Source organism: Lates calcarifer, unplaced genomic scaffold (genome assembly GCF_001640805.2).
Source record: "Lates calcarifer isolate ASB-BC8 unplaced genomic scaffold, TLL_Latcal_v3 _unitig_2235_quiver_2643, whole genome shotgun sequence".
In the NCBI taxonomy this organism is placed as follows: Eukaryota; Metazoa; Chordata; class Actinopteri; family Centropomidae; genus Lates; species Lates calcarifer.
The window spans coordinates 21243-31286 of NW_026116072.1; the positions used below are offsets into that span (position 1 = coordinate 21243).

The 10044-nt window shown below is 47.5% G+C and overlaps 6 non-coding genes and 2 pseudogenes across 6 annotated transcripts; all 8 read right to left on the bottom strand.

Annotated features, from left to right (window-relative positions):
• Positions 1–2125: 2125 nt before the first annotated feature.
• On the bottom strand, positions 2126–2316 carry LOC127139861 (U2 spliceosomal RNA). Its single transcript, XR_007810225.1, has one exon. It is a non-coding gene; the product is annotated as a U2 spliceosomal RNA (small nuclear RNA).
• Positions 2317–2497: 181 nt separating this feature from the next.
• On the bottom strand, positions 2498–2609 carry LOC127139879 (U5 spliceosomal RNA). Its single transcript, XR_007810240.1, has one exon. It is a non-coding gene; the product is annotated as a U5 spliceosomal RNA (small nuclear RNA).
• A 369-nt stretch (positions 2610–2978) lies between these two features.
• LOC127139884 (U1 spliceosomal RNA) lies at positions 2979–3142 on the bottom strand. The gene has a single exon (XR_007810244.1). It is a non-coding gene; the product is annotated as a U1 spliceosomal RNA (small nuclear RNA).
• Positions 3143–3705: 563 nt separating this feature from the next.
• Positions 3706–3896, bottom strand: LOC127139864 (U2 spliceosomal RNA). The gene has a single exon (XR_007810228.1). It is a non-coding gene; the product is annotated as a U2 spliceosomal RNA (small nuclear RNA).
• A 182-nt stretch (positions 3897–4078) lies between these two features.
• LOC127139881 (uncharacterized) lies at positions 4079–4187 on the bottom strand (annotated as a pseudogene).
• Positions 4188–4992: 805 nt separating this feature from the next.
• On the bottom strand, positions 4993–5181 carry LOC127139868 (U2 spliceosomal RNA). The gene has a single exon (XR_007810232.1). It is a non-coding gene; the product is annotated as a U2 spliceosomal RNA (small nuclear RNA).
• Positions 5182–5361: 180 nt separating this feature from the next.
• LOC127139883 (U5 spliceosomal RNA) lies at positions 5362–5474 on the bottom strand. The gene has a single exon (XR_007810243.1). It is a non-coding gene; the product is annotated as a U5 spliceosomal RNA (small nuclear RNA).
• Positions 5475–5855: 381 nt separating this feature from the next.
• On the bottom strand, positions 5856–6063 carry LOC127139870 (uncharacterized; annotated as a pseudogene).
• Between the last annotated feature and the right edge of the window lie 3981 nt (positions 6064–10044).

The following is a 10044-nucleotide window of genomic DNA, read 5'->3' on the forward strand; positions in this document are numbered from 1 at the left end:
CATGTGGAACTGCAGTTCTTCTAAAAGGTCATACCTGTCATTCCTGTCATTAAAGCCATAAATATTTAAGAGATTAAAATCCCTTCTCCTAAAAGTCAAGTGTGCTAAAAGTGCCCGACCATTTCTCACCACAGTGCTGCCCTTCACCAGAACCTTAGGATTTTTGATTAAAATGGCCACTCCATCATTTTTGTTGTAATTTGATCCACTCCATATTGATGTATATGGCCACAACTCCTCCCACTGTCTGTAGTGTTTTAAAAACGGAATGCCACATTCCTGTATTAAAAACACATCTGACTTAAAGGAAACAAGATAGGATAAAATACTCTGGGCTCTAACTCGCGACTTCACACTTCTCACATTGACGGTTGAGAAGGTGAGAGTCATGAGTATGGTTAAAAACAACAGGTATGAAATTTTAAAAGGACTATACAAGGAATTTCAGAGATAAAATGGCAGTCAGATAATCTGCTGTGAATGGAGCTCTTCCTTCACTCTTACAGGTGAAGAGTAAGGGGGTTTAGCTCCAGTCCCCGGATGGACTCTGGGGGTTGGTCTAGGCTGCAACCTTGCATTTAGTTTTGAGTCCTTAGGGGTTGATTGCAGAGCTATTGTTAAAAATGAGACCTCATTTGGTGAATCGGAGGGGAAGACTCTGGGCTCCTCCACAGATGAACTGTCTGAGAGAGTCCCAACTCTTCCCCTCTTCTCTGAGAATACAGGAGACTCAGAGGACAATTCTGATGCCAGCCTCTTTGTTTGCTGGGCGTTGGGGGGGAGGCATCCTCGCTATCAGTCTGCAATTGGCCTTCCTCATTATCTGAACTAGCTCCGCCCTCTACCTGCATTGCCCCATCCTCTCCAGAACTCTCTGTTGATGGGGCTGTTGCAGGCCCCTCCCTTTCTCCCCGCCTCATCTGATTCCACTCCTCCAATCACAGGATTTGGCGGGAGATTTGAATTTTCCGGCCCAGCCTCTTCAATTAGCTCTCTAACTGCCTGGCCTGGTCCACCATTTTGCCCACTTGCTTTTGCTGCCTTTACTTTGTTGGCAAAAGATTTGGGGCAATCTCTGAAGAGGTGGTTTGATTCTCCACATAGATTGCATTTTCTGCCATTGGTGCACTCCTCAAAGGTGTGCCCAATTTCTCTGCATTTCCCACAGACAGTCTGCTGACAAGCTTCGGCCAGGTGCCCGTGCTCACCACACTTGCGGCAGAGCTTGGGCTGACCCTGGTAATGGATGTAGCCCCTGTTTTCTCCCAGAACTATCATGGATGGCAGATGTTTTAGGCCTTGGAAGCCCTGGGGGTCCTGCCATTGTTGAATGGGGACCCTCCAAGCGCAGTTCCAAATGCCATCCTCATCTCTCACTTTGGTAGCCTGGCCTTTAACAGTGCAATATCTTCCCAGCCACAAACAAATGTCCTCTGCATTCACTGTTTCATTGAACATTCTGACAATAACCGTTTTTAAGGCATTGTCAGTCAGTTTCTCCACACTGAAGGCAGAAAACTGGGGTTTAACATTTTCAAAACGTGTCCAAAACTCTCTTAGCAGAGCTGCTGAACGGAAACTCACATCAAAGCCTTTACCAAAAGGCAAGGTCAGTATACAGTTCAGATCATTTGGTGTGAAACCCAAGGCTTTTTGGACTAGCTTCCTGGAGAAGTCCAGTCTGGACATCCCCAGGAGTTTACCCTCTCTCTCCACAAAATTTAAACGAACGCTGTGGTGCCTCCGCATGCCGGCATGGGTGGCCGACATGATGGAGGCACCACAAGCTAAAAAAGTGCTGAAAACAATAAAACCAGTAAAAGATCAATCCGACAAGTAAGAATAATGAAAAACAATAAATAACACAAGAGACAAAGAGTACTTACCTGATCGGCCTGGTCAAGATGTTACAACCTGCAGAGAACAGGTAAAATAGCTCTCTCAGCCAATGAATTCCTATTTGTTAAAGATTTTCAATTACTGGAAAATTGAAATGCTTTAAACAAGGAACATTTAGAAATATCCTCCCAAGCACTGATAAAACCGATGCCACGACAGACAAGTATTTTAACCACCAACAGGAGGCGATCGCAGTCTTAGCCAAAAGACCGAGAAGCGTTTCCAGAGAACGTGCACCGTACCTGGAGGTAATGCAATACCGGGTCGATGCGTGGAGTGGAAGGAGCAAGCCCCCGTTCCGGCTCCCTGATCCAAAAATCAATTTAATATATGGTCCCCGGGTAGGGGACGTATCAGATATTAAACTGATAAGAACAGATACTACACTTGATCTTAGCCAAAAGGCCGAGAAGCGATGAGTCCAAAGCGTTTCGTGTTCCGTCCAAGCTCTTGGCACGATCCTCTCTTGTCACGGTGCCCTGTTTTCAAGCCAGCCTAACAATGGCTGCTGCTTAGCACCCCCACCCAGTCTCCCCACTTTGCACCCCTGGTTCTTAGCGGAGACAGCCGTTTGACTTTTCACACACTCAAAGGGCTCAGCCTTACGGCCAAACCTACCAAAAATAGCTTAAACTCGTTGGCGTTCCTCTCCACGGAAGTCTTTAGTAAAAGGCGAAAGACTTGTGCGTTATGAAGAGAAACCAGAGTCAGTACGGCCTTCGCCTTGAGGGCAGCCGAGAACCCCAGTCGTCCCAGCCACCACCGTCACGGTAGGCGTCTCTTTGCGCCTGCCGCGTTCCAAATCCCAGATCGCACCCGTCAGCTACCCTGCCCCGTACTGTCACATGCGCTATCCAATGGGGTTTGCGGAGGGTTAGGCTTAGGCGGAAAGCCCCGCCTTTGGGGGGCGGGGGCTGGGGCATGTGTGCTTGTAACATACAGAAAAGCCCACCAATCGTCACGGCCCGACAACAGCACCGACTCTGCAGTCGTAAAACTGGCATAGTTGGCAGCACGCTTTCACGCTTACGAGTAAAAGAAGCTACCCGGGACACCTTGTTTTCCTTTGACGTAGCGGTCAGGGGAGAGCGCGAACGCAGTCCCCCACTACCAGAAATTATGCAGTCGAGACTCCCACATTTGGGGAATTCGCAGGGGTCAGCGCAACCGGAGTGCAATGGCTGAGCCTCGCCCTGGGTGAACCACCTTCTTGATCATGGTATCTCCCCTGCCAGGTAAGTATGAGTTGGAGTCGTCAGAGACGGTGGGGTCGGTTCCAGACACAGCACCCTGGCTGATGGTGGCCACACTGCACAATGCCAGAGTTCGGCGACATCAGCATTAGCTGACCCTCATCTGAGGCTTGTCGCCCGAGGCGTTGCAAGCACTATACTGCAGTTTGACAAAGTTGCGCGGTGCACAAACTTTGCTGGTTTTATTGACTTTTCTCACCGGTCGGAGCTCGGCCCAGACAAACTGGAATGTGCCTGTTTTTTTTCAAAAAACAGTAATGCATAAGCCGTGTATGCTCCCGTCTCTAAAGGTCTGTTGGACACGTTATCCCCTTATATAGAGAGAACTGCTTACTTTACCTTCTTTTCCAGCTGCAAAAGAGAGACGGTACACCCTGATCAACCTCCGGGGAAGGGAAAAATCAAGAGTGCACCACTAAGCGTACGACTCAGTAACCGCATCAGGGCTTTGAGCAACTTGTACCCTATCGATAAAGGAATGTGAGAAAAGCAAGGGACTCCCCTGGAAAAAACACCCCCCACAAAACTCTATAGTTACATTGCACATTTCCAGAGAACGTGCACCGTATCTGGAGGTAATGCAATACCGGGTCGATGCGTGGAGTGGAAGGAGCAAGCCCCCGTTCCGGCTCCCTGATCCAAAAATCACTTTAATATATGGTCCCCGGGTAGGGGACGTATCAGATATTAAACTGATAAGAACAGATACTACACTTGATCTTAGCCAAAAGGCCGAGAAGCGATGAGTCCAAAGCGTTTCGTGTTCCGTCCAAGCTCTTGGCACGATCCTCTCTTGTCACGGTGCCCTGTTTTCAAGCCAGCCTAACAATGGCTGCTGCTTAGCACCCCCACCCAGTCTCCCCACTTTGCACCCCTGGTTCTTAGCGGAGACAGCCGTTTGACTTTTCACACACTCAAAAGGGCTCAGCCTTACGGCCAAACCTACCAAAAATAGCTTAAACTCGTTGGCGTTCCTCTCCACGGAAGTCTTTAGTAAAAGGCGAAAGTGTGCGTTATGAAGAGAAACCAGAGTCAGTACGGCCTTCGCTTGAGGCGCGAGACCCCAGTGTCCCAGCCACCACGTCACGGTGGCCTCTTTGGCTGCCGCGTCAAATCCAGATCGCACCCGTAAGTACCCTGGCGTACTGTATGCGCTATCAATGGGGTTGCGGGGGTTAGGCGGAAGCCCGCTTGGGGGCGGGGGGGGGGGGGCATGTGTGTTGTAACCGAAAGCACAATCTTCGGCCGCCGACTTCACGTTTAAGTCGTACGGTGTGCGGTTTCCGTACGTAAAGAAGTCAGGGCGAGCGGGGCGCATCCGAACGGATCACTTGGGTGCCACTTGGATCACTATTGAGGTATTTGGAGTTGGTGGAGTGTCTTGCCGGTGTTCCACCTGATGTGATGACATGCATTAGCTATCTCTGGGTGTCCCGGCGTTGCAAGCATTATGCAGTTTGACAAAGTTGGCGGTGCACAAACTTTGCTGGTTTTATTGACTTTTCTCACCGGTCGGAGCTCGGCCCAGACAAACTGGAATGTGCCTGTTTTTTTTCAAAAAAACAGTAATGCATAAGCCGTGTATGCTCCCGTCTCTAAAGGTCTGTTGGACACGTTATCCCTTCTATAGAGGAACTGCTTACTTTACCTTCTTTTCCAGCTGCAAAAGAGAGACGGTACACCCTGATCAACCTCCGGGGAAGGGAAAAATGAGCACCACTAAGCGTACGACTCAGTAACCGCTCAGGGCTTTGAGCGATAAAGGAATGTGAGAAAAGCAAGGGACTCCCCTGGAAAAAACACCCCCACAAAACTCTATAGTTACATTGCACGTTTCCAGAGAATGTGCACCGTACCTGGAGGTAATGCAATACCGGGTCGATGCGTGGAGTGGAAGGAGCAAGCCCCCGTTCTGGCTCCCTGATCCAAAAATCAATTTAATATATGGTCCCGGGTAGGGGACGTATCAGATATTAAACTGATAAGAACAGATACTACACTTGATCTTAGCCAAAGGCCGAGAAGCGATGAGTCCAAAGCGTTTCGTGTTCCGTCCAAGCTCTTGGCACGATCCTCTCTTGTCACGGTGCCCTGTTTTCAAGCCAGCCTAACAATGGCTGCTGCTTAGCACCCCCCCCAGTCTCCCCACTTTGCACCCCTGGTTCTTAGCGGAGACAGCCGTTTGACTTTTCACACACTCAAAGGGCTCAGCCTTACGGCCAAACCTACCAAAAATAGCTTAAACTCGTTGGCGTTCCTCTCCACGGAAGTCTTTAGTAAAAGGCGAAAGACTTGTGCGTTAGTTTGCGCGGTGCACAAACTTTGCTGGTTTTATTGACTTTTCTCACCGGTCGGAGCTCGCCCAGACAAACTGGAATGTGCCTGTTTTTTTTTTCAAAAAACAGTAATGCATAAGCCGTGTATGCTCCCGTCTCTAAAGGTCTGTTGGACACGTTATCCCCTTCTATAGAGGGAACTGCTTACTTTACCTTCTTTTCCAGCTGCAAAAGAGAGACGGTACACCCTGATCAACCTCCGGGGAAGGGAAAAATCAAGAGTGCACCACTAAGCGTACGACTCAGTAACTGCATCAGGGCTTTGAGCAACTTGTACCCTATCGATAAAGGAATGTGAGAAAAGCAAGGGACTCCCCTGGAAAAAACACCCCCCACAAAACTCTATAGTTACATTGCACGTTTCCAGAGAATGTGCACCGTACCTGGAGGTAATGCAATACCGGGTCGATGCGTGGAGTGGAAGGAGCAAGCCCCCGTTCCGGCTCCCTGATCCAAAAATCAATTTAATATATGGTCCCCGGTAGGGGACGTATCAGATATTAAACTGATAAGAACAGATTTTTTTTTTTTTTTCCTCTTTATTGATACTCATTTCCATTTTCCATAGAAACTTTTGCATAATTAAAAAAAATACACCCTACATCAAAATACAACTTGTCAAATTGTGGATAATCTGTAAAATCATAGTTAAGACAATGAAAACAGTACTTTAAGAGGTTTTACAGATTAAAAAAAAAAACAACAAAGTTGTAAAGGAATATTTTAAAAGGGAGTGTATTTGTTAAAAGGTTCTCTTGTGCAGGAGCAGGGTGAGTCCCTACCCAGGGTTACTCACTCCGCTCCTCCAAACAGTAAGTCTCTCAGGATCCTGTCCTGGTGCTCATAGGAGATCCCCGCCCTCTCGCTCCTTCCCACCTTCCTCTCCCGGAGAGCCAGGCCGCCGCTGCTTTGACCTTTTCCCGTGTAGCTCCGGCTCCTTCGTCCAAATGGGCACAGAGGCGATTCTTCTTTGTGGCTGTGTCCTAGGCCTGCCGCCTGCAGCTTCGGCCACTTGGACCGTCGCTGCGGCCATCCGGATCACAGCCACGGGGGGCATCTGCATGTGCTTCCTTACCAGCAAGTTTCTGGAGGTCCACATGGCGTCTTTGATGGCGGCCAGGGTGAGCCACTGCTTGGCAAAGTCGTCTTTTTTGATTGCTTCCTGGCTCACCCCATAGAGCACCAGCTGTGCTGTAAGGACCTCCCTTGCTGGCAAGTATGGGAATTGTAAGGAGCCAGCCATTGCCCACTGGTCTACGGCAGCGCTGCACTCCCAGAGCAGATGCCTCACCGACTCAGGCGCGCCACAACCAGGTCGGGGCAGGTTGAGAGCGCCGACATGCCCGGGAGTGCATGACGGACCTGACCGGGAGGATCTCGTGAGCCACCATCCATGACAGGTCCCGGAGTCTGTTTGGAAGAGCGGGGTGGTTGACGTTGCGCCAAACTGTTGAGGGCTGGCCTAATGGAAGCCCGCGCACTGGACTCACTGGTTCCTGCTCCTGCACAACAGAAATCAACACACGGTGATTGGCTAAAACTTGCAGCTCCTCCTGCTCCAGGTTAAAATGCTTTAAAAAACTTCTGAATAAAAGCATAGGCTGGTGGCAGGTTAAAGGACACAGGTACTTTAAGATCAGTGGGTAAAATCTTCAATCTTCTGAGATAAGAACCCATCCAGAATCGTGTCATTGCTGTGGTCTTAGGGTTTCTGGATGGGTCTGTAGCATATTTCACGTATAGCGCGACGTATCGGCTTCCTAAAAACAAGTGTAGGTCAGGTACTCCTTTTCCCCTTTTCTTTTGGCCTCCTCATCACGTCTCTCCTCAGTCTTTCCCACTTGGAGCCCCACAAAAAGTAAAAGATGGCTCGGTCAAGATCTAAAAGCACTCTCCTAGGAGGGATAAAAACGGAACTGATCAGTAAAAGCAAGGGTAAAATCACTGCTTTGATGATTAAAACCTTCCCTTCAATGGTCAGTCCTCTAAGTCCCCAGTATCCTAGTCTTTGCCTTACTTTTCCTACCACGTCTGGCCAATTTGTTTTCCCTCCCCCCCTCCTTGTCAAATTTGACCCCCAGTATTCTCTGGTCAGTCTGTGTCACAGTCAGGGGGAGTCCTGTCATTTCAGTCGCCGTCCATGGCCCATAAAGTTGGGCTTGGGTCTTGCCTCTGTTGAGTTTTGACCCAGAGGGCCCGTCCAAACCAGTCAGTCAAGTCCAGCGTCCTGTTGACAGATAAAAGGTCTGTGCATAAAACGTTCACGTCGTCCATGTAAAACGCATTTAGTCTGAAGTCCCCCGCTCCCTGGGATTCCGATCCCATTGATTCGTTGGTCCCTTCTCAAGATCTGCGCCAGAGGTTCTATACAGATGACATAGAGGAGGGCAGATAACGGACAGCCCTGACGAACACCGCAGTTAATATCCACTGCTTTTGTCAGGTGCCCGTTAATAACAAATCTGCTGGTGATGCTCCGGTACAGCAATCCCACCCAAGCTATAAACCTTTCTGGAAATCCCATTTTTTGCAGTACCCGAAAGAGGTACTGGTGCGAGACCCGATCGAAGGCTTTTTCAAAATCTAAATTTAGTACTATTAGCCTGATGTTTCTGTCTCTCGCGTAACAGATGGTGTCTCGGATCAGTACGAGGCTGTCGGTGATTCCTCCCCGGAATGGCGCAGGCTTGATCTGGGTGAATCACCTCTTCTAAAAATCCAGACATACGTGAGGCTAAAAGTTTGCTAAAAAGTTTGCAGTCAAAGTTTAAAAGAGTGATAGGTCTCCAGTTCTTCAAATCAGTCTTATCTTTGGCCTTGTGAAGGAGAGTCACTATCCCTATTCTAAAACTGTCAGGAAGTCGGTCTAGTCGTTCAAAACCCATAAAAACAGCAAGCAAATCAGGTGCTAAAATGTCCCAAAATGTCAAATAAAATTCCAGGGGAAGTCCATCTTGTCCTGGGACTTTCCCTTCTTAAAACCTGTGATGCATTTATTTAACTCTAAAATCGTAAAATCTTGGGTTAAAAGCACGCTGCTTTCTACTGTCCCGGTAATGAGGTTTAAAACTTCTGTCATGGTGTCTTTTTCAATAGGTTTCCTTTGGTACAATTTTTCATAGTAGTTTTCAACAACTTGTTTAATTTCTTCTATTGTTTCTACTGTGCACCATTTTCTTTTGTTAGTTTACAAACCGTTCCCCTTTTATTTATGATTTTCTTAAAAAAATACCTTGTGCACTTTTTCCCCTCTTCAATTTCTTGTTCCCTGCTTCTTAAAATGACACCTTTACTTTTGGTTTCTGCTAAAACGACATCTCTGTTTTGACTTGTTTTATTTCCTCACTAAAATCCATTCCGCATTGTTGTAGTTTAAAATAGCGTTGTAGTCGTTTCTGCAGTCCCATCATGCGTCTATTTTCCCTACTCTTTTTTCTCTTCCCTGCCTGTCTAAAAAAAGTCTGGGTCTTTTCCTTCACCATTTCCCACCAGTGTGCGCATGTGTCGTAAAAGTCTTGAAGGGTCTGCCACTCTCTGTACTGCTCCCTGTATTGGTTGACTAAAACCTGGTCTTCTAAAAGGGAGCAGTTGAGTTTCCACAGACCACTTCCTGATGTCACACCCGAAGAGAGCAAAAGGGTGCAGGAAAGCATCAGGTGATCGGAAAAGAAAACAGGGGTCAATCTAGCATCGGTTGGTGGGCAGTCCCGTGTAAAAATATAGTCTATGCGAGAGGCTCTGGTGCCATCACCACTGAACCAGGTGAACCCTCCTCTCTAGGATGCATGGTTTTAAAACAGTCCTGAATTTTAAAATCCCTGCATATGCCCTGTAGTAAAAGTGATGCTTTATCAACTTTAAAATCTTGCCCTCCTCTTTTCCTGTCTTTCCTGCTTAAAATACAATTAAAATCACCCCTACAACTAAAGGTTCCCTACCTAGCATGTGGAACTGCAGTTCTTCTAAAAGGTCATACCTGTCATTCCTGTCATTAAAGCCATAAATATTTAAGAGATTAAAATCCCTTCCCCTAAAAGTCAAGTGTGCTAAAAGTGCCCGACCGTTTCTCACCACAGTGCTGCCCTTCACCAGAACCTTAGGATTTTTGATTAAAATGGCCACTCCATCATTTTGTTGTAATTTGATCCACTCCATATTGATGTATATGGCCACAACTCCTCCCACTGTCTGTAGTGTTTTAAAAACGGAATGCCACATTCCTGTATTAAAAACACATCTGACTTAAAGGAAACAAGATAGGATAAAATACTCTGGGCTCTAACTCGCAACTTCACACTTCTCACATTGACGGTTGAGAAGGTGAGAGTCATGAGTATGGTTAAAAACAACAGGTATGAAATTTTAAAAGGACTATACAAGGAATTTCAGAGATAAAATGGCAGTCAGATAATCTGCTGTGAATGGAGCTCTTCCTTCACTCTTACAGGTGAAGAGTAAGGGGTTTAGCTCCAGTCCCCGGATGGACTCTGGGGGTTGGTCTAGGCTGCAACCTTGCATTTAGTTTTGAGTCCTTAGGGGTTGATTGCAGAGCTATT